Genomic DNA, 23,917 nt, shown 5'->3' with positions numbered 1-23,917 from the left:
TAAAAAGTTTTGAAAACAAAGTCTTGTAAACAAATTTTTGGAACTTATATTTTCTGAGTGATAAATAATCTCAACATAATAAAGGGAATTCATGGTAAAATAAGAAAAACAACATAAAACTTTTGGTTTTCAATCATCATTATTAAAAGACAAATTATAATAGAAGGTAGTCAATTGAGTTGTGATATTTGTGAGTACATAAAAAAATCTAGACAAAGTGAATAAAATGTTTATACTGAAGGGTTGGTAGAATTACAAGAGAGAAGAGGGAAAGAATAGAAAGAAAACTAGCAAACAAGAAATTGTTCCTTTTATCTCCATGCCAGATGGGCCAGATAGAAAAAAAAATGTTTTTTTTTTTTTGCTATTTTTTATATTATACTTGATTCAACTCAATTCAACAAACATTTATTGGCTTTCATGCTATGTATTAAAGGAATGAAGAAAAGGTGACTAAGACTGTTTTCACACCAAAGGCATTTATAGACTTTCCAGGAAGCAGATGCTCCTAATTATTTGTTACAAATGGAAAAATAAAATGAATGGCTTCCACCTTGGGCTGGGAAGAAAAGGGTGTCTAACTATATTAAAAAGTACACAAAATAAATGCAACAAGGGAGGCACAAACTCCTGTGGGAAATAAAAGTTAATAAGTTCTGAATTGAGGAGCAGAGAACTTTCACAGAGAGTAATGTTTGGACTGTATCAATGGTTTTGCAGTAGTGGGTTTTGCAGGTCTTCGATAGTTGTAGGCTAAGTAGAACGATTACTCCAGGAAAGGTGTAGAGTGATGGATATTGGGGTATATTTGGAAAAAAAACAAGTATTCTTGAGTGACCAGCTAAGGACAACAAGGTGAGGTGCTTGAAGATGGTAGGAAATGTTGTTGCTGCCCTGCCCAGTTCTTCATCAGTAGGTCATGCGAGCCTTGCCCATCTGCAGTGAGCATTGGCTGCTCTTATGCTCCCAGCTCTGCCCTTTGTTGGAGAACCTCTCTCAGTTGAATGAGAACCATCTCAACAGAAAGCTTACCCACTCCCCATCCTCAGCCTAGAGTTGAGCCGCACCCTTAGCTTAGGTGGGATGAATTTTGTGGTATAATTCATGCTCCAGAACCTCCATGGATTGAGCTGAAGGCTAGGCTCCAGCTACATCATAGAGTTGCCCTGTTCCTCCCTTTCTCTAATCTACCCTCTTCATATCCTTTTCTTGTGAACTCTCCTCCACCAATAAATCACAGATATCAACTCCCTCTCTCAGTCTGTCTTTACAGGCAATCAAGGTAAGATGGCTTGAGCTGTAAAGAAAGGTAGAAATGGACTGGGGAGAGTCTTGAATGCCTTGCTAAGTTTAGATTTTGTTGTTGAGGCAGTGGGGAGTTTACCTCTGAAGGTTTTTGAATAGGAGTAGGAATAGCTCTTTGGAAAGATAACTCTGACAGCAATTTAAATAAAAATGAGACAAAAGCATTGCAGAAGTAGAAGTTTTAGGTCTTGATATATGACTAGAAGTGAAAGAGGAGAGAAAAAGAAAGCAGGGTCTCCTTCTAAAGAAAATTGTTGAATTTGAGGTGCCAGAAGGAAAAGCCAATGTGAAAATAAATGTCTGGCCAACCCTTGGAAATTTAACCTATAGCTTACGGACAGGATCAGAATAGAGGTTCAAGAAACATCACTCATTCAATTAACATGTTTAACATCCCTGTGTTTGACTAGCACAAAGAGAAATTGGAGAACACAGAACTGTCAAAAACATGTCAATAGGAGGTGCTGGATCCAAGGAAGATGGCAGAATTGAGAGAGGTGGCAGTCCAGGATGCCTCACATCATAAAGAGGAGGCAGCAAAGAAAGAGCAGAATTGAGAGGTAGGTGACAAAATAAATGCTCTAAGACTCTATAGTACATAGTCCGAGAACTGAAAGGACTGGAAGATAGGGTACCAGAGTAGAAAGCAAATGCAGAGTGCCCTAACTACCCTACTACCCTACCACCTGCCCAAAAGACCAAAAACCAAAACCAAACCAAAACAAAATAAAACAAGACAGTGGATGAGAATGAGGAGGGGCATTTTCTCAAGTTCACCTACTTAAAAATGTTTGGAAAGACGTTCAAAACTTAAAGTGCAATGGTAAAATAAATCTCCATAAAACAGTGCAAATGGCTTCAAACCAAATTATGGAAAGAAAGCTGAGCCGGGGGCTTGCAGCCATATTGTGGAGCCATCAGCTAATCAGGAATCCTCTTAAACCAGCATGGCCATGCCCAGAGAGCAAATTAAACCAGAGGGAAGTCCTCTGCAGTACAACTTTAAAAAAATCTGGCCACAAAGTACTTCTAGACGGACTATTACTAGCCCTAAATTGCTGAAACTGCCCTCCTCCTCCTTTCCTCACCATGAACAATGGATCAGGCTGGAATGCAGCAGGCTGGAGGGACCTCTCCCTGGAAAGTGAACATCTAGCCCGGCTCAGCCTCTGTGACTCAGGCAAGGGTATCAGCTCACTCCAGACCAAGGCAACAAAGCAGCAGCTTTGGCTCTGAATAGAGGAAGGCAGATTCACCAAGCCTCCAACCACTGACTCTTGGGGGAAACATCATAAGAAGACTAGAGACAGTCTCCGGGATCTGGGTTGCAGGACAGAGATGGGATTGCAGGACCTACCAGAGGGAAGCTGCCTAAATATTCAGTGACAGAGACCCAGCAGGAAAATTATCTGCAGCTAAGAAACAGATAGTGGCTGATACTAGTAGTAACAGGTACACAGCCTGAACTGTGATCATAATTGGCAAGTGACAGGGCATTGTTTGGATACTGGTGGGACCTTGCATCAGATGTTGTAAACAAAGGGAATCAACACAGTCCATTTAAAACCTGGACAGTAGAAACCAGTGTCCAGGTATACTACCCGAATCCCTTTACTACTGTACCTCAGAGAGCTGTGTTGGCCAGGGGAGTACTTGTGTACCATAGAAAATCCACAACCAGAGTTTTGTACCTGCAGGCAACCATCAGGACCATCACTACTGTGGAAAGGATCCAATAGAGGGAAAAAGGTACACAGTGACACACAGCAATCACAGGGACCCTGCAGAGGCTACACCCTGAACTACTACATACAATAGAAACACTGTGCCATCTCAATGGTCACTGCAGGCCCTTGAGCTGACAAACCAGAAGGCCCTAGTAAGATAATCACAGCAACTAGAAAATTGCCTCTGTGCCCCCATAGCTCAGGAGAGATCCATGGCCTAGAACTGATGGACATCTGCTAAATGTCTAAATTCTAATGAAATTCAAGATTCAACAAGAATTTTCTTCATCTGGACATGGACTGTAACAAACTTAATGCCAACTCTGATCATATAAATAAATAGCTCCTTAACTTGAATGATAATTGTTAACCCAACAGTAAACATTGTAGCTTCAACTCATTTAAATGTATTTCATTTAGTGGTTTAAAGCACTAATTGGAACCAATCTTCCTATCTTTGTGTTCTACTCCAGTTTATACCTGCTTCTCTTATCCCCTACTCATACCCTGGCTTATCTGCTACAACCTCAAATAATACCCATATATCTCACTCTTCTTTCTACCTTGGTGCAAATTATCATTTTATAGTACCCCCTTTCCATCTCTCTTTTTCCCTCTCCTACTTGCCCAACTTATTCCTCCCTCCTTTTTGCCCTCTCTTAAGGGTATAGTAAGTTTACTAAATTTAACAACTAATTTTTGGACCTGTTTCAGAACTTTATTATAGGTATATACCTGACTTTCAGAAACAGCAGATATTGACTACAAGTTTTTGTCATTATAAGGTGAATAGAATTTACTATAGTAAATAGGGCTCAGTGGCGTTGCTTGAACTGGGGCTGATATTGGGATCAGCAGAGATCACACACGGAATTAGAATATCATTATCTGGATATTTACCCAACATAGGGCCCTTAAGAAAAAGAAGCTCACAAAATAGTTCTTCACTGGAAAGAAGAAGTTAGAACCATAATGATTGATGGGTAGACATACAAACAATATGAAAAAGCAGGGGAACAAACCACCCCAAATAACCCCAAAATGCCTAAACAACAGATTTCAATGACACCACAGTGGAGGAAATGTCAGAGAAGAAATTTAGAGAGTTCGTAGTTAAACTATGAGCTACAAGACACTATAAGGAGTAAAATCAGAGAGAAAATATAGGAAGTGAAAGATCTCCTTGATAAAGAGATAGAGACTCTGAAGAAGAACCCAATAGAAATCCTTGAAAAGGAGGAATCCATAAACCAAATTAAAAATTCAGTGGAAAGCATCACCAATAGATCAGACTACTTTGAAGACAGATTTTCAGACCTCAAACTATATAATTGTGAACATAAAGTCAGCCATAGAGAAAAGATGTTATGATACCATGAACAGAATATATTCAAGAAATACACATACCACGTAAAGGGCAGATTTATGATTCATCAGGATAGATAAAGATCCAACAATATACTGTCTGCAAGAGACTCACCTCACAGGCAAAGACATCCACAGACTGCAGAGGAAACAACAGATATATTAAATAGGCAAGGATTACTATTTCTTATATCAAATAAAGTGGACTTCAAGCTAAAATTAATCAGAAGAGACAAAGAAAATCGTTTCATACTGCTTAAGGGAATTATGTAATAAGATAATGATTGTAAATATTATGACCTAAACAATGGAGCATCTACGTACATTAAACAAACCCTTCTCAAAATTAGGAATAAATTAGATCACAACATAATAATACTGGGTGACTTTAACAGACCTCTCATCACTGGATAGATTCTTCAAACAAAAACTAAGCAAAGATGCTACAGAACTAAAAAATACAATTAATAATTTGGACTTAACAGGTATCTATAAAATATTTCATCCATCAATGACTGAATTCACTTTCTTCTCAGCAGCACATGTAACATTTTCTAAAGTAGACCATATATGAGGCCACAAAGCAAATCTTAGCAAATACAAAAAAAAAAAAAAATTAGAGATTATACCTGGAATTATTTCAGACCATTATATAATGAAATTAGAAATCAAAGATAAGATAAAAAATTAGAAACTACCCTAACACCTGGAGACTAAATGATACACTTTTGGATAATGAATGAATAGCAGAAAAAATCAGGGGAGAAATTAAAAAAAATACCCATAGGTAAATAAGAATAGTATACAACATATCAAAATCTCTGGGAGACTATGAAGGCAGTTCTAAGAGGAAAGTTCATAGCATTGAGCTCACTCACTAAAAGAAATATACCAAATAATTAATCTAACATTAATACCTCAAGGCTCTAGAAAAAGAACAAATCAACAACAGAATCTGTAGAAGACAGGAAATAATTAGAATCAGAGCCAAAAATCAATAAAATTGAGATTAAAAATCAATTCAAAAGATCAATGAAACAAAAAGTTGGTTTTTTGAAAGAATAAGCAAAATTGATAAATCCTTAGTCAAGCTAACCAAAAGAAAGAGGGAAAAATCTCAAATTACTACAATCCAATATGAAAAAGAAAACATCACAGATACTACTAAAATCCAAAGATTATAAGAAATGATTTGAAAACCTTATACTCCAATAAGCTAGAAAATCTTGTTGTCATAGACAAATTGCTAGAGACATATGACCTACCCAAATGGAACTGAGAGGATATAGAAAACTTAAACTCATCCATTTCAAGTAATGAAATTGAAGAAGCCATCAAAAGCCTACCAACAACAAAAAGCCCAGGACTGGATCAATTTTCAGCTGAGTTCTATCAGACTTTCAAGGAAGAACTAATACCAATCCTCAAATTATTCCATGAAACAGAAAAGGAGGGAACTCTTCCAAATTTATTCTATGAAGCCAGTATCATCCTGATACCCAAACAAAGACAAATCAAGGTCAGAAAACTTCAGACCAATATCCTTGATGAACACAGATGCAAAAATTCTTAATAAAAGATTGGCAAGACACATACAAAAACACATTTAAAAGATAGTGCAGCATGATCAAGTGAGTTTTATCCCAGAGATGCAAGATTGGTTCAACATACAGAAATCAATATATTTCACTGCATCAATAGACTTAAAGAATCACATGATTATCTGAATAGATGCAGAAAAAGATTTTGACAAACTACAGCACCAATTTATGTTTAAAGCATTAGAAAAACTAGGGATACAAGGAACATACCTTAAAATCATAAAGGTATTATATATGTGACAAACCCAAGGCCCAACATTTTTCTGAATGGAGAAAAACTGACAGCATTTCCTCTAAAAACAGGAAGAAGACAGGATATCCACTTTCATCATTCCTATTCAACACAGTTCTTGAAACAACACAGTTCTCTTGCAAGACAGGCAAGAGAAGGAAAGTCAAAGGATACGAATAAGAAAAGAAGAGCTCAAATTATATCTGTTTGCCAATGATCCTGTATTTAGAAGACCCCACAAAACTCCACTAGAAAACTTCTAGAGCTCATAAATGAACTCAACCAAATAGCAGTTTACAAAATCAACACCCATAAATCAATCACATTTCTATTCTCCAATGATGAAATTGCTGAAAAAGAAACTAGGAAAACTCCTCCCACCCTCTCAATATTTATACTGAGGACCTCTACAATGAAAACTATAGAACACAAAAGAAACAAATTTAAGAAGACCTTAAAAGACCTCCCATGTTCTTGGATAGGCAGAATTAATATTGTCAAAATGGTCATATTATCAAAAGTGTTATACAGATTTCAATGCAATTCCCATCAAAACTCCAATGATGTTCTTCATAGAAATAGAAAAAGCAGTCATGAAATTCATTTGGGAAAAGAGACCCTGTATAGCCAAAGCAATTCTTAGTGAGAAAAATGAAGCAGGAGACATCATAATACTGGACCTCAACTTATGTTGCAAAGCTGTAGTAACAAAAACAACATGATACTGGCACCGGAATAGGCCTGAAGACCAATGGAATAGAAGAGAAGACACAGAGAGAGACAAACCCCCATAAATACAGTTATCTCATATTTGACAAAACTGCCCAAAACATACATTGGAGAAGAGACAGCCTTTTAAACAAATGGTGCTGGAAAAACAGGAGATCCATATGTAACAGAAGGAAACTTAACACCATCTCTCACCCTGCACAAAACTCAACTCAAAATGGATCAAAGACCTAGGAATTAGACCAGAAACCCTGTATCTAAGAGAAGAAAGTATAGTTCTAACACTTTAACATGTCAACTCAGGAACAGACTTCCATACCAAAACTCCTAAAGTTTAAGAAATAAAATTTTAAAAATCAATAAATGAGATGGCATCAATTTAAAAATTTCCTTCACAGCAAAGGAAACAATGAAGAGTGTGAAGAGAATCCCTTCAGAATGGAAGGAAATCTTTGCCACCTGCTCTTGAGATAGGGCATTAGTATCCAGGATATATAAGGAGCTGAAAAAACTTAACACCAACAAAACAAAACAAAAACAAATAACCCAGTCAATAAATAGTCAAAGCAACTAAATAATTCTCAAACAAAGCAATACGAATATATATATATATATTATAATATAATATAATATAATATATATATATATATACAATATAATATATATATATAATATAATATATATATATATACAATATATATAATATAATATATATATTATATATATATTATAATATATATATATATACACAATATAATATATATATATATATATATATATATACAATACCTTTACAATTTTAAGGTATGTTCCTTGTATCCCTAGTTTTTCTAGTGATTTATGAATATTTTCATAAATACAAATCAAAAATTTATGAAAAAGTGTTCAACATCTCTAATAATTAGAGAAATGCAAATTAAAACTACACTATAGAGTTCCTGTCTCTGCAGCCAGAATGGCAGTTATCAAGAATACAAGTAACAATAAATGTTGGTGAGGATGTGGGGAAAAGGTACATTAAAACATTGTTAGTGAGATTGCAAATTGGTGCAACCACTCTGGGAAGAGGTAGGAAGATTTCTCAAAAAACTAGGCATGAAACAACCATTTTATTTAGTTATACCACTCCTGGGTATACATTCAAGGGAGTTAAAATCAGCATACTACATGACACAGCCACATCAATGTTTATAGTAGCTCAGCAGCCCCAAGCTATGGAGCAAACCTGGTGCCCTTCAACAGATGAATGGATAAAAAAAATGTGGTTTATATACACAATCGAGAATTGCTCAGCCATAAAGAAGAATGACTTTATGACATTTGCCAGTAATTGGAAGGATCTGGAGACATTCATGCTAAGTGAAATAAGCTAATCCCCCATAAAACAAAGTCTCTGATATGTGGAAACTAATTCACAATGAGGGGTGGGGGATTAAAAAAAAGAATAGTAATTCAGTCGAGTAGACAAAGGGAATGAAGGAAAGGGAGGAGGGATGGGAAAAGGAGACAGTGGAATGAATCTGGCATGACTTTCTTATGTACATATATGAATATACCACAGTGAATCTCAGCATCATGTACATACATAAGAAATTCTAAAAAAACACCTATGTGTAAATGGCAGAAAGATAGGTAGAGTGGAGGAAAGGGACCAGAGGATGGTGTGGGGGGGAGGGAGGGTTAAAAGGGGCGGTCCTGGGGAATATACAGCAGTTGTGTTTATCAAAACTTTGCTTCAAATATGCTGAGAGCCATAGCGGAGTCCGAATGACAGATGGCATTTTTGCCAGAATGGAGTGGTTGAGAGGTGACGCCAGCAAGCCATTGAGATGATAATGGGTATGTTAAGCTGTGTATATTAGACCCCTGCTGTCCACCTCGGCCTGCTACTTTGGAGTTCTCACGGGGATTCCCGGAGAGTTCCCATTGGTTGGGGAAGTGCTGGAGGAGGGATTTCCGGTTGCTGGTTCCTGGAGGAGTCGTGTGGCGTTGGGGAGAGTTCCCGGGAGCGTGTGTGGAGTGTGCTGGTGGAGTTCAGAAATAAAGTTTGTTCCTGCTTCAGTGGCTGTGATTTGTGCCCAGCCAGACTGCGGCAAAATAAGTGAGAAAAGGATGGATCATTCAATAAATTGTGTATGGAAATTTGGCACAGAAATGTGGGTTCCCACATAAAAGATCCATGAATATCTTGTAGGTATATTATGCATCTGCTATAATAATGTAACTATATTAGTAACCTAGACAGGGTAAAATGCCTTCTTAAATAAAGTATGAAATCTAGAATCCATGAAAAAAGAGATATGATCAGACAAAGTTAAAAATTCCTGTACTGTTGTAAGCTGGTATAGAAAGACAAGAAACAGGTTAGAAAAATATGTACAACATGTCTAGCAGACTAACAGTTACTATGGGTAAGAGTCCAAGATGTTCTGTACAGCAATAGAAATAAACAGTGTAAAAGTGGGCAAATTGTGAGAACAGGGCAAAAACATAAAGGGCCAATAAACACGTGGAAGAAACTTCAACTTCATTTGCAATTACAGAAATGAAAATTAAAACAAATATAGCCTTTTCCTTATTAGATGGTACTTGATCAAAATATACAGAGAAGAGTAAAATTAGTTTGAGATTAGCAATTTGTCAAATGCAGTACATACACATACTTTTACTCATTAATTTTTTTGTTATTTGACTTGTTGACTGTATTTTAGCCTAGAAAATGATAAAGTGTGTTATTTTATCAACTGGATCATTTTTTGCCCTTTGCAACTTCTAGGTTTCTGCTTGATTTCTTGTAAGTTTAAAGTTTTATTTAAAAAATATTTAAATATTTTATTCTGGAATTAATTTTGTTGTAAGGAATCTAAGAGTAATTCTAAGCTTTCACACTGCTGTTCTATTTTTCAAATATCTTTCCTTGAATAATCCATCTTTACGCCACTGGTGAACACTGACTTTTTTCTCATAGACTAACTCCCCTTAAGTATTTTGATTGATTTCTGGATCCAGTTTCATTGATATGTCTGTTTACTTCTCTACATTACCATACTATTTTCAGTATTATTTAAAAATTCTTATTTTTTTCTTTTTTGGTGCCAGGGATTGAACCCAGGAGCACTTTAATAATGAACCACATTCCCAGCCCTTTTTCATATTTTATTTAGAGACAGGGTCTTGCTGAGTTGCTTAAGGCCTTGCTAAATTGCTGAAGCTGACTATGAACCAGCAATTCTCCTGCCTCAGCCTCTGAGCTGTTGAAATTACGGGAGTGAAACACTACACCTGGCATGATTTAAATTTTCGTATTAGAATGCTGATAGAGCATGTAACAGTTTATCCCTCCTCTCTTTTCAAGTTTCTTTTGGCCACCTTCACGTATTCATTTTTCCAGAGGAACTCCAGAGTTGGCCCGGTTTTTCAAGACTTAACTCCTCTTAGTTGTAGATATTTTAGTGTTTTTGACTGGGACCCTGTTAAATTTAGAAATTCTATTTTTGAGATTATTGAGTTTACCTCTTTGACATCATCTATCTACCATCAACACATATCTTCTCTTATTTACCACCTTTATAGACCTCAGCAGAAAATATTGGTTTTCTTTTTGGAGTGTGTATGTGTTCTACATATATCTTTTGGAACTTACCCAAAGGTTTTTGCTTTTGTCTAGTACTTTCAAATCCATTATATTGTTTATCTTTTTACTGTTTGCATGAAATGGCTATTGAACTTTGTATACATATTTTACAACTACTTGACTGGATTCTTGACAGGGTCTTTTCAGTCATAGTTTTTTGCCTTTTTATTTTATTTTATTTTATTTTTTTGTATAGTTGTTGAGTGTTCTAAAATGTGATTTTTTCAGTCTTTAAAGATTAGGTAAATTTGGTCTATCTCAATGGCTTCAAACAAAAAGAATTTCCAAATTACATTTGCAAAGCCAGCAATTTCTCTTGCATAGATATTCTCTGCAAAGTCAACCACAGATCAGTTTTGTTTGTGAAAACAGTGCCAACTACTAAAGAAAATCTAATTGATCCTGGATCCCCTGCCCCCAGTTGATGACCTTAAAATTTTCAAGCACCCTAGCACATCATCTGCAAATGACAAGTTTACCTTCTTCCTTATATTGATATCTTATATTTCCTTTGTCTAAATGCATTGTTTGATTCTGCAGACGCTGTGGTAAACAGAATATCTTTTCCTTTCCTTGACATCAAGGGAAATTTTTCTCAGTTTTTCACTCTTAAGCATAATGCTGAGATGGGTATTAGCATCATCCACAGTTATTTTACTCAGAGTCCTTTTCAGGTAGGAATGTAATTCCAATTTTGTCATAGGTCTTATTTGGCAGTATTTGCAGCAAGGATTAGAATTTTTCCTTGTTCTATTCATGTGCTATTTTAAATCAATAATGTTTTAAATGTTGAGTTATTTGTTTTACTCTTTTTTCCTACTTTTATTTTCATTAGATTATATTTGTGCATATTTTAGTATTTTTTGCATAATTTATATAAGGGGAATTTATCTGATGTTTCATTTTGGTGAGGTATCGGTGTCAGTTTTCTTATCAATATTTGGCTGGTTTAAAAAAGCTTATTTAGAAAGTTTCTTCTTTATGCTTTAGAACAATTTGAGTGGACTGCATTTATCTGATCTTTGAAAGCTGAAATGGTTTACTTTTAAAAACATACCTGGAACTATTCTGGTAGAAAGCCCACCAAAGGTAAAAGAATTGATTTTTTTTTTGTAGGATTATCAGTGATTTTTCCTCTTCTTTCTAGTTTTCTAAATTTTGGGGAATTTTTAAAATACCAACACTTTGCAGTACATAAGAGAAAGGAAGGAACAATAGGAGGGAAGGAGAAAGGGGAAAGGGTTTGTATAGGATGAATGGCTTATGTAGGCAACTATTCTAAAAATCCAGGAAAGAAATGATAAGGATATTTATTAAGGCAATGGCTGAAAACAGAGGGGATGAATAGAGTTGATGATTAACCTTTTGAGGCTGGAAGAAATGGCACAGGAAAAGGTTTAGAGGGGAGGGAAAGTAGAGCTGAGGTCAACCTGAGGTTGGGAACAAGTATTTAGGTTTAGGTACATGCGAATAAATAAACTCAGGTAAGATGAAAGTAGAAGCCCAAGTCTCAGCAAAAGTCACCAAGGGGAAGTCATCAAAAAAAATTTTGCAAGAAAAATGAGATTATACACTGACCTGAGCCCAGAAAGAAGTAGATGGTCCGTAGGGTGAAAAGCTGAGTGGAAATCTTGTAGTGTTAGCAGAACTGTGGCATCCATGGAAGGAGTAGGATTTTTTTAAATTTATTTTTATTTATTTTTTTAAATACATGGCAGCAGAATGCATTACAATTCTTATTATACATTTAGAGCACAATTTTTCATATCTCTGTATATAAAGTATGTTCACACCAATTCATGTCGTCATACATGTACTTTGGATAATGATGTCCATCACATTCCACCATCATTATAAACCCCTGCCCTCTCTGCCCTCTCTCTTCCCCTCCCACCCCTCTGCCCTATCTAGAGTTCATCTGTTCCTCCCATGCTCTCCCTCCCTACTCCCTACCCCACTGTGAGTCAGTCATCTGACATTGGGCATTTGTCTTTTGGGGATTTGTTCTTTTTTTTTTTTTTTTTTTTNTTTTTTTTTTTTTTTTTTTTTTTTTTGGTTGAGAGCGGGTACCAAGTATTGAACTCAGTCAGGGACACTCCACCACTGAGCCACGTTCTCAGCCTTATTTTTTTTTTTTTAATTTAGAGACAGGATCTCACTGATTTGCTTAGCACCTTGGTTTTGCTGAGGCTGGCTTTGAACTCTCGATCCTCCTGCCTCAGCCTCCGAAGGAGCAATTTTAAGAGGACAGCAAGAAACCAAACCATGAGTTAGTGAGTAGGTTGGGGAGGGGGAAAGATTTTCCGAATAATTAAATGAAAAGAGGAAAAATGTAACTCAAGTACTAAGTGAAGAGAAGGTTTTTTTGTTTATTTGTTTTTTGTTCCCACCGCACCCGCCCCAAAGGAAAGAATTATAGAACTGGGGAAAGACCCTTTGTTCTTGGCTAAGCAGAGTAGCTTCCTGTTGCTTTGGATTTTTTTGGTGACTAGAACTGTCTATCATAAAGCAATTCATTTCATTATTACACTAGGTCTAGTTGAATCAGTAAGATGACCAGAATAACTCAGGGACACACACATGCACATACATACACACACAACACACAGAGCTGTTTTTTCAAGATCTAAAAAGGTCTCCATACTGGTCTAAAATATCATGAAAACAGTTATTTCTAGGCTTTGTGGAATTCAGGTTGGAGGCAGTCTCTTTACTGGTGCATCCTTTATTTCTGTTTCTTCTAAGCAGTACCAACCATGAAATGTTTACATGAACTCCTCCAAAATAAATGGAAAGTTATCCACATAACTTGAATATTCAACTTTCCTTATGGGGAAGGGAAAATGAAAACAGCCATGGATGGCTGTTTTATTCTTGGAGAGCCAAGTTCTTCAGCAACTATGCCAAGATTCATTTTGCCAGTTCCTTGCAAATTGGCAGGCCTTATCTTGGCCTCTTATTCTGAAGGTGCCCTGTCTTCCCAAGTTGGCACGAACATCACTTGGGGAAGTTCAGCCTTGGCCACTGACATTGCTTAGAGCCTGAGAAGCCTTTGGCTGGCGTGGCCTCTGGGTAAAAGCCAGCTATGCACTCCATATTTTCAGACCTTCACAAATACCAATAGCTCTTTTCTGGATGATATAACCTACTTAGGTTTTGTAGGCCATCATATCCTATGTTTCACCTGCTATCTATCTATCATCTATCTATCTATCTATCTATCTATCTATCTATCTATCTATTTTTGTGCCTGGGATTAAACTCAGGGGTGCTTAACCACTGAGCCACAACCCCAGGCCTTTTTATATTTTTTTCAGAGACAGGGCATCACTAACTTTCTTATGGCCTCACTAAGTTGCTGAGGCTGGCCTTGAACTTGCCATCCTCCTGCCTCAGCCTCCCAAGTTGCTGGAATTATAGGGGTGCTCTATCATTCTTGGCACTTCCTGTTTTTTCAAAGAAAGTTATTCTTTAGCTCTATATAATCAATGTAACATATTATCCCTGTACTATGTATCTGAATTTATTTCCTAGAAAGCCAAGACATCTAACATATATGAAACTTGTAGCATTTTTCAGAATAACAGAATCATTTTCACTTGGAAACACTTATTTTAAAATTGAATGTGTATCAAAAGACTATTTTCAAGGATGACATTAAAAAACTTTTTCTTCGCAAAGCTGAACAATGAAGTCAGTTTGGGGCTTACACTATTCCTTGTGAGGTCTTTTTTATTTTTTAAAAGCATAAATTTTACCATCACTAAGATGTAAATGAAAACTTGGCAAGACTTTGATTTCTTTAAAAAGCTGATTAGTAGAATATAGGTAAGCTTCATTTCAGGTACAAAAATTGGCAACAAGCAATTTGTCAAACATTTTATCATAAAGACAGTTTTGTAAACAGATGCGTTCTTATGTCACACTTCACTGTGAAGAACAGGTTTGAGAGGTACAGGTAATAAAGAGGCTTGGTGTTCCTATAGCAGGAGACAGAAGCCAGGAGTTCCTATAGGGTCACTGAGTCTTCATCCTTCCTTCAGAGTATTGGGAGTTGTATCTTGTTTTGGCTTGGTTGGAGGAGGATTTCTCCTTGTCTCTGATTGCTAGTCTCCAATAGGCCCCTTGCCAAGCTGAGAGGAGGTACATACAGAGGCCTTGCCTATCTCCCAGGGAATGGGGCTCCCTGGGTCTTGGGAGCATGGTCTATTCATTTGGAAAGATGGAGGTACAGATCTTACAGTCCCTGAGTAAGATCACTGTCCTTTCCTTCTACTCAGCCATTGGTGCTTCCACTCATAAGACGACGACTAGAATTTCCTCAACCCACTCTTTTCCAGGAGGGCTTTGTTAAAAACCTTTGTTGCAAAAGTTTTGTTTTGGAGGATCCTTCTGTACTTAGCAGCGAGGCAGAATTGAACAATCAATCCTGTAAGTGAGCATCAACAACTAAGGCCTTGTCCTATAGAAAAATGAGAACACTTGTTCTTTTATTCTACATTTCTGAACAAATGCCTACTATGAGCAAGAACAAGTTAAGGTTACATGCAAGCACCAGGAGGGACTGAAAGGGGCATTCAGAGAAAGGGAAAGAGAGCTCAGTGAGTGAATTCACTGAGCTCCAGGAACCCTGTGTAATTAACATATTGAATATCATTATCTCATTTTTAATCCTCTTTGCAAACCTAAGAAGAAAAATTACCTTCCATCTTAAACAGGAGAGAAATTGGAAGTCAAAGACAGGAGAACCTCCATTTTGCTTAACTATGACACACCTCGGGGAGATCCTATGGGACTGGTTGCTCAATAGTCCTTCTGAAGTCTCCTCTACTGAGGTTGGAAGCTTAGCACTTACTCTCCCATTCTTCTTTGCAACTATAGCTGGTCTCATGACTTGACCTACTAAACAAATATAAGAGGAGAGCTGCTTCTGAAAAAGCTTTTGTAACCTCTTTTTGTAAACAGCCAGATAAATATTTTGCCTTGGTGGGCTATAATGGTCCTAAAATAACTACTCAACATGGCCCTTGGAGTGTGAAAGCAACTGTTGACATTACAATAAATAGGTATGGTTGTTTTTTTCAATAAAACTTTATTTACAAAGAACAGGCAGAGGCCCAGACTTGGTCTGCTGTCTATTGCTCGCTGACCCTTGGTTTAGAAGGATAGCAAGATATTGTTGGATGAAATAGTGTCTTTTTTTTCCATATCTGTCCATCAATATTACTGCCATGCTGAAAAGTTTGAACAGTTAATAAAAATGTGTTCCCTATTAAAAAAAAACAGAATTATGATCTATTGAAGAATAGGAATCACATCATATCACTCACTTGGTTAAAACATTTCCTTGCCTTGTAGGTTTCCAATCATATGCAAAGGCTCAATTCAAGAATTTTATCCTCCTAAAGAGTTTTCTTTTACCACTCAAGGTAAGTGTTCTCCAACCTTATTATTCTCTCTTAGAGCATCATGATATTTTTCCTTGTTAACATCTGTCACTGTGAGTGTTATATATTAATTTGTGTGTTTATTTATTTAATGTCTGTTTACCCCTTAGGGCTGGGAAAATGGCTTTTGGTATTCACATATTGCGTAGCATAGCCCATAGAAGCTACTCAATAAATATTTGTAAAATAAGTGAATAATGCCAAAAAACACGCTGTCGGTTTCTGGATATAGCATTTTAAGACAATTTATAAAATTACACATGTAATATACATTGATTGCTGATAAATTAGAAAACCAAGACTTTGTGAAGAAATGCAATTAAAATTAAGGAGATGGAAATGATAAAGCTACTACAAGGCAATCCAAGAGCAATCCAAGGGCCAAGGTAAGACCAACTGGAACGTGTTCTCCTCTTGGCTGCCTCAGCATCAGCAGGGGGAAGGGAGAAGGGAACTAGGTTCATGATAATAAAACAACCTCATGCAAATGTAGTGAGAGGTGGAGTCTCACATGGTTGAAAACTCTACCTTGCAGGGAGGTCTGTCGAAGAATCAGGAATGGTTAAAGGCACACAGAAAAAGAGGTTGACAGAAGGGAAGAAGTTGAGCTACGTAAAATGGGTATACTGGGCCTACAAACCTGGAGGCAGTGTGGATTTGTATCTCATCCTGGTTTTAGTGTTTCTAAGCAGCTGATAAATCCTGAAATGTCAAAGCCATTCTCTCTTACCTGTGGAAGGAAATTAAATGAGAAGTCAGGGATTTATAGAGTGGTTTCAGAGCCTTTCATTTGCAAAGCCCTGGGGTGGTATTAGCAATTCTGTATTTGTAATTGTATTTTTCTTCTTAATAATGGGCCCCCAAGTTGCATAAATTTTAAGCCTCACAGTTTGGCAGAACTGGGTTTTCTTGTTTGCTTATGGCAGAAGTATGTATGTTAGCTTGGGGCTAAAGTTGTTTGAGCAGCCTCATATTTAGATTGTGTTCCTTCTTCTAGGAGGAAAGAAGGGAGTGAGGAAAATACAGTTATCCATTATTATTTTATACAGTGTTATCCTTTGTTAATATTTTGGTATATATAACTTTCATATTAATTTCTAGCTCACAAATGCTTTGGATTTAAATAGATGGAAATTTGTATTAAAGATGAAAATTAGATTTGATGCTGAGTTATACTTAACAATAGGGCCAATAATTCTGGAATCTTCTTTCTCAAGAGCCACTTAACCTTTATAAGCTCTAATTTCTATACAAAAGGAAAGTTTGGAACTAGTTAGTAAGAGAAAGAATAAAAGAGTTTTCACACTACTTTGAATGTGAGGCTCAGAAAAGTTAAGTAGCTTGCTGTAGATCACATACTCAGCCAATTATAGAATGAGTTTGAACTCAGGGTGTGAGTCTCCAAAGTTCAAACTTGTAATGAATCTAAAAAGTGTCGCAGGATCAGTAGTTTACAAGCTTGAAACATATTGAAAGCACTGGGCCAGTTTTTAAAAGTACTGATGTCTGGGTTCCAACCCCAGAGATAATTATTTTATTAATCTGAAGGATAGCCTGGGCTTCAGGACTTTTAAAATCTATAACCCAATTTGAGTCCCACTGTTCTAAAGTGTGAAGATTAGAAACTCACCTTTAGTTTTGGATCTGGAGAGCTTTTCTGTCATAGATTGGCAAGTGTGCAGAATGTGGGAAGTCCATAGGCTCTAACCCATTTCACACAAAGATTTTATATTGTTCTGAGGATCTCTGAAGATACTAACAAGGGCTCTCCAACCACATATCATTTCCAGATGCCTGAGTATCAATACCTATGTCACCATCATTACCTCTCCAAACCGATCCACACTGAACAATGTGGATGGACCTCTCTGAACAATACTCTTCACATTCTGGAAAGCTTGCTACAGAAACAAGTTGTAATAATTTGATTAGTGATCTGAATCTTTATGACATATATAGTTTCGTTCTTCCTTTACCTGCACACAGTGTCCTGTGCTGTTTGAAGACCTCCCATGTTGTGAAGTGTTGATGGTAGAAGGGTTTAGAAGGGGTGAGGCGCCTCAGTGTTCAATTCCTCCTGAGAAGATGGTTGCAGGAAACACATTTATGAGACCCTCTGTGGTATCTTTGCAGAGCTCATGCTTGGCTGGTACCTCAGCTTGTCAGTCTCTCTTTCCACGTTGAGGAGACTTATGAGCTCTTCTGAAATCTAGGCCATTCCCTTTTCTGTTAAGATTACACTGAGTGGGCTTGGGTCGTGGCTCAGTGGTAGAGCACTTGCCTAGCATGTGTGAGGCACTGGGTTCAATCCTCAGCACCACACTAAAAAAAACAAACAAACAAATACATAAATAAATGTATTGTGTCCATCTACAACTAAAAAAATACTTAAAAAAAGAGTACATTGAGATTTGTTGAACATTGAATAATGATGAAGGATGAAACAAATGCTACTTTTTTCAGTGTGTTTCCCTTTTCATTGGGGTGAGGCATCTCCTCTACACCTTTAGGGGATGGAAAGTGATTAATATCATCACAAATGCCTGTCATACATAGGAATCTTTGGGGGAAACTGGATGTCATTGGGAAGAAGGAGTATTGTTTAGAGGATATGATTATTATGAAGCATTTTATTCTTTCAAATATAAAGTGGAGAGTAATTGGATTTTATGTTGGTGGGAGAATCAGGATCTTAAAAATAATATGAAAAGCAGAACTCTTTTTCTTAGAGAAATTGTACATTGGAGAGGGAAGACAAATAAAATACATAAATATTTTTTTGAAATCATGCATTTTGGAAACAAGAATGTTTTATTTTCCTATCCCATGGAAATGGAAAATGTTAGTATATCTAGTAACAATGGTATTTTAGTCAGCTTTACGTCACTATGACCAAAAGACCTGAGAAGAACAATTAGAGGAGGAAAAGTTTATTTGGTGCTCATGATTTTAGAGGTCTCAGGTCTCAGTTCATAAACAACTGACTCTATTACTCTGGGCCCAAGTGAGGCAGACCATCATGGGCAAAAGGGTGTGGAGGAGGAAAGCAACTCAGAACATGGCAACCAGTAAGGAGAGGGAGGGAGGGAAGGAGGAAGAGAGAGAGAGAGAGAGAGAGAGAGAGAGAGAGAGAGAGAGAGAGAGAGAGAGAGAGAGAGAGAGAGAGAGAACGCCAGTCCTGATCACCAGGGACAAAATATAAACCCCAAAGTCATGCCCCTAATTACCTACCTTCTCCAGGTATACCTTACCTGTCTACAGTTACCACCCAGTTAATCCATTCAAGTGGATTAGTGCACTGATTAAGTCAAGGCTCTCATGACTCAGTCATTTCACCTTTAAACTTGAATTTTCTCACATATGAGCTTTTTGGGGGATGCCTGATATCTAAATGGTAACAAATGACTTCAGATATATGTACTTGTTGGAGAGTTTCCCCCTACCCCCAATTTTATGTCCTCCATGGAACCTCAATATATGACCTTATTTGGAAATAGGGTATTACAGATGTAGTTAATTAAATGGGATCATACTGAATAGGGTGGGCCCTTAAGTCAATATGACTAGTATCTTTGTAAAAAGAGGAGAGACACAGAGGGATAATGGCCCTGGGAGGTGGAGACTGGAGTTAGGATGCCATCATCCAAGGGATGTCTGGGGCTCTCTGAACCTAGGAGAGTCAAGGAAGGGTCCCAAATTTGGATTTAAAGGGGCCACAACCCCATAAATTCCTTAATTTTGGACTTCTTGCTTCCAGAACTGTGAAAGAATACACTTTGGTTGTTTTAAGATATCCCATTTTGTGGTACTTTGTAATGGCAGAACTAGGAAATGAATACAGTATGTAATCATGTTAATACCTTAAAAGTCATAGCAAATGTTCCAATACTGTGAAGTATATTAGTAAATTGTGATCCATCAATACAAAATTGTATTGTCTATAAATGTGACAAATATTTGGGAGATAAACAGAAAACTTGTAAATAACAAATAACAATCACGTAGCATGTGAACAATGATTATAATCATTTAAGAACCATATATGTACAACAGAGGTTTAAAAAAGACTTGTTCTCATGAATAGTTGATAGACTATTATTATTTTTATTTCTTTTAATCAAAGCAATAAATATTGCTATAAAAACTTAAAATAATAAGTCACAAAGATAGTTTGACATAAAAGTAACTTTTAACTGACTTCAATTGAGATTTGAATCAAATTGGGTTCATGTGTATGGCTTGATGATATTTTTATTTCTGGGTTTGAACTAGTAGCATATTTTATAAAATGTTATCAATGGCCCTGTAAAGAGTGATGGCCTGTGAAAAACTTCAAGACATATAGGTTGTATTGATTCTCTTAAAGGTTCAACTTCCCGCTAACAGGGGTTAAAAAACAGAGGAAGTACAACAACATCAAAGTAGATCTATAGCCAAAAAATTTAGGAACCAATAGGCCTAGAAGCTTACAGCTTTTACTACTTGTTTTTTAGGATGTAAACTATAATTAATACTTCAAGCCCACAAAATGAGCAGGATTGGAGGGGTTGGCTTCTGGGGAAATATTTGCAGTGGCAGTTCGGAAGCTGATGAAAGAGCTTATTAAAGCAGCCACTCCCATATAAATACCATAGTCCACAAAGTGGTGAAATCTTATTAAAAGCCTCCAAGAAAGGTTTCAGAGCCTGGGTCAATTTTCATTAAACAACTGGAGTTGGCTCTTTTTCAGGTCAGCTGACCACTTACTTTGTGCAAGGAGTGTGTCCCTTCTGGCTTCTGTGAAAATAAATATTTGCTCTTTTCTTTCTCTGCAAGGACATTTAGGGAAATCAGTGTGTCATCTTGGTTAGTTACAATGGCATCAATGAGTGGCAAATGTAGAAGGGTTAAAATATAATCCAGTGTGGAGGACATCCTTGAATTATTGACCATGCTCACATAAAATGTGGCTGCCACTTTATTTGTAAAACAAAACAGAAAATCGTGCTCTGAGTGAACTGCTCAGTAAGAATCTGTTTACAGGATGATTTGCATTCCCTTCACCAAACCACCAGCATTTAAAGCAACCAATGCTTTCTAAGTTTTATAATAAGGTTTTTCTTCCTGGCAACTGGAAGGCCATGGGTGTTTGGGAGTCACAGTATCAACAGTCATATATCATCTACGAAACAACTTTCCAAGAAAAATACCATCAGTGAGAGGAGTAAAGGGTATTGGTATCCTTGTGGTGAATTTTGTTGTTTTTCCCTATTTGTCGAGAATCTGAATGGCAGTGTTTTGAGATTACCAGTGTAAGCATCTCATCAGCTAATCTTGGTAAAATCTCTCCTAGAGATTGTTGTAGGAAATAAAAGCACACACACAAAAAGGCACCTTAGGAATAGAAGAGAAAAAAATCCATATACATTTGTACATATTCAGTCTAATTTTTAAATGTATGTATGAAAGTACCAATAAGATATTAGTTATCTTCTGGGTAATTTAGACACTGGAAAAATCTTGGGGAAAATATATGTCTCCTGGGAGCACTTGATAAAGAAGTTTGTCTCACAGGGCTTTGAGGGAGGCTCAGGATTAGAAAGTTTTCAATCTGAAGGTTAACAAGCCTCCCACCATACAGAGGGGAATCATTTGTTAGGTTTTTGACGTGAGAATGTATAATTGTATTTTTCATTTGAGTGGCTCTTGAATAGTTTTAAGCCATTTTCCTAATTTGAGACAATTAAAAAATTCCTAGTGTTATATTTTCCTCTTTTAAATATGTGAGATGCTCCCAAGAATGCAAAGATAAAGGAAGGGAGATGACCTCCACCTGCCCTGGGCCCTCACTGGTCATCTTTCCCATTTTACTGTTGAAGTGGTGCTGCCTTCCATAAGGGGTACTAACTGGAAAAGAGTACAACTTTTTATGAGGGAAGATTTTATTTGGTAATCAGTAGAAATCCATTAGAACTGACAATGTCTAGTCTTTATATATTTTCCCAGGTTATATTTGGAGCCTGAGAGGTGGCCATTTTCCTGTGAGTATTTTGTAACCTGAGGAATTTTGATATTTTCCTTTATTGTCAATTTCTGGAAATGATGATTCTGAAACACATTTTAATATTTAAGAACTACTGATTTCAGGTTTGAAAATTGCAAATGAAGGCTATTGAAAGCTAAGTCATATGTCATTTTTGAGATCTTTTTCTGAGGTTCATGGAGATTTCCCTTGTCTAACAGTCCATGTGGGTAATATATATATATATATATATATATATATATATATATATATACTCCTGATGAAGTGGATTTTCAGTGAGCAGGTGTAACTAACTAGACTTGGTCCCACCTCGGATGATATAATTCTCCTCGTCTCCATTGTTCAGAGAGAGAAAAATTACCCAGGGAAGGGCATCTTGTCAATCAGTCAAACTTGAAAGTCTTCTTTTCTCTTAAATATGTTTTGAACAATAAGTTCTTTACAAATTCTTGCTTGGGTTTACGTAACAATACAGGATAAGTAATGAATGTAGACTGACCAGATGACTCTGTCCAAAACTCTGCATATCTCTAGGCTAATGAATGTTACAGATATTCTAGAATGTATCTGAAAAGAAACATCTATCAAATCCTAAGCACCTATTCAAAGTGGATCTTTTTGAGGTGAGGGGATATAGAAGTATCGCAGGATAACATTCTCACATGGTAAGCAAGGAATTTCAAATTTATCACTAGCTATTCCTATCCTGAATCATAATGATGATGATATTTCCAAAGAACTTTTATCAAGAGTATGTACCAATCAGTGAGCTTTCCTGGGACTGTTTTATTTAACCCTTCCTTTGCTCTTTTTTTTCTTTTTTTTTTAATTGGTTGTTCAAAACATTACAAAGCTCTTGACATATCATATTTCATACATTAGATTCAAGTTGGTTATGAACTCCCAATTTTACCCCAATTACAGATTGCAGAATCACATCGGTTACACATCCACATTTTTACATAATGCCCTATTAGTAACTGTTGTATTCTGCTACCTTTCCTATCCTCTACTATCCCCCCTCCCCTCCCCTCCCATCTTCTCTCTCTACCCCATCTACTGTAATTCATTTCTCTCCTTGTTTATTTTCCCATTCCCCTCACAACCTCTTATATGTAATTTTGTATAACAATGAGGGTCTCCCTCCATTACCATGCAATTTCCCTTTTCTTTCCCTTTCCCTCCCATCTCATGTATCTGTTTAATGTTAATCTTTTCTTCCTGTTCTTCCTCCCTGCTCTGTTCTTAGTTGCTCTCATTATATCAAAGAAGACATTTGGTATTTGTTTTTTAGGGATTGGCTAGCTTCACTAAGCATAATCTGCTCTAGTGCCATCCATTTCCCTGCAAATTCTATGATTTTGTCATTTTTTAGTGCTGCGTAATACTCCATGGTGTATAAATGCCACATTTTTTTTATCCATTCATCTATTGAAGGGCATCTGGGTTGGTTCCACAGTCTAGCGATTGTGAATTGTGTTGCTATGAACATCGATGTAGCAGTATCCCTGTAGTATGCTCTTTTAAGGTCTTCAGGGAATAGTCCGAGAAGGGCAATAGCTGGGTCAAATGGTGGTTCCATTCCCAGCTTTCCCAGGAATCTCCATACTGCTTTCCAGATTGGCCGCACCAGTTTTCAGTCCCACCAGCAATGTACAAGAGTACCCTTTTCCCCACATCCTCTCCAGCACTTGTTGTTGTTTGACTTCATAATGGCTGCCAATCTTACTGGAGTGAGATGGTATCTTAGGGTGGTTTTGATTTGCATTTCTCTGACTGCTAGAGATGGTGAGCATTTTTTCATGTACTTGTTGATTGATTGTATGTCCTCCTCTGAGAAGTGTCTGTTCAGGTC

This window comes from Marmota marmota, unplaced genomic scaffold, assembly GCF_001458135.2.
Source record: "Marmota marmota marmota unplaced genomic scaffold, marMar, whole genome shotgun sequence".
NCBI classification, from domain to species: Eukaryota; Metazoa; Chordata; class Mammalia; order Rodentia; family Sciuridae; genus Marmota; species Marmota marmota.
This window is presented reverse-complemented; position numbering follows the sequence as displayed.